This window comes from Morus notabilis, unplaced genomic scaffold (assembly GCF_000414095.1).
Source record: "Morus notabilis unplaced genomic scaffold, ASM41409v2 Scaffold634, whole genome shotgun sequence".
NCBI lineage: Eukaryota > Viridiplantae > Streptophyta > Magnoliopsida > Rosales > Moraceae > Morus > Morus notabilis.
This window is the reverse complement of record NW_010359282.1, coordinates 171786-173204: the sequence shown is the minus strand read 5'-3', so window position 1 is coordinate 173204 and position 1419 is coordinate 171786.

The following is a 1419-nucleotide window of genomic DNA, read 5'->3' as shown; positions in this document are numbered from 1 at the left end:
ACTTTATGTGAGAGCTTTTTACTGTAGTAAAAAAGTTAGATGTGACTATTTCTGAGAGTTTTTTACTGTAATAAAACTCGAATCGGTGAAATTGTTGGAAAAAATGGCTTATTAAGCCATTTTAAAGGCCCATTTTGAGGCCCATGTTTGAAAGGGGCCCAATAGGTTTTGAGACGGGTCTCGATGGATTTGCGTTCTTCGTCACGAGGAGATCGAAATCAAGTATTCATACACTCAAAATGGATTTTGGGTGAATGAGAAATTGATGGTCTAAGTATGGTACTTGGAATGGCATATGTAGAAGGAAAATTGCAAAAGTCCCACATTGGCTAGGAGTGAAGCCAATGAGGTGTTTATAAGTGATTGCACTTTGAAACTTAGGTAAGCATGTATACCAGAGAGGCTCTCTCACGCGCAGGGGGGGGGGGGCGAATCACGGGCCCGGCGGGTTTGGGGCCTAATGTGTGCGCCTGCGGACACGAATGCTGTTTTGAAAAACCCGCTCCGCGCGAGCTTACTTTTGCGATTTTATTTTTGCTCTAGCCAAGACCTTCCAGCTTCCGTTTGGCATAAAACAATGATGGTTAAAGACCATAATGAGACCTTAATGGTGATCAATAGAGGCAAACCGAATCAAGCTTTCATGGCTTCGGTTTTCCATCATCAAAAGCTGAATTACTAGCCAGAATGTGGCCAGATTCACCATGGGAAATCAAAAAAACGTTTTGGCTGATTTTAATCACCATTATTCCGGGAATAAATCTGGGTTATTACACCATAATGTCTTGGTGTAACACCCAGATTTTGGAGTCTATATAAAGGCCAAAACTCCACATGATAGGCACACACTTCCTCACAATTCTCTTCTCCTTTTTGGTTCTCTCTCTCTCTTGGTTTGTTCCGGATTTCCTTGAGTAGTTCTTGTAGTTCGGTTTTGGTGATAGAGGGAAGATCAAGTTCTAGTTCGCCGGACGGTTCCGAAAGTGCATCGAGCTGCCGTCGTTGTCGTTGTATCCTGGGAGACGGACGTCCAACGTAACCTCAAGCACACGCCGGAGGGGACGAATCTGTTTTAAGGACAACGTGGTTCACGTGCCTCGACATTCATACAATTCCGTTTTCCAAATTCCATAGAAAGGTTGATTTCGGGTTGTAACAATTTTCATTATTTTGTTATTCCTTTATTTCCTCTTCTTCTTTGTATTTTCTATTATATTATCTAACAATCTTAAAACAGAATCGGATTTACAAAGGAGGTTTTGAAAGAAAAGGAAAAAAAAAAAACACGTTTTCAGGAAAAAGGAAGGAAAGACGTTTTTTGGAAAAAGAAAAAAAAAAACGTTTTATTGTGGTTGTTCGAAATTTTGTCAATTTCTTTACTAACTTGGAAATTTCTGTTTATAGAAAGAAAGAAAGAAA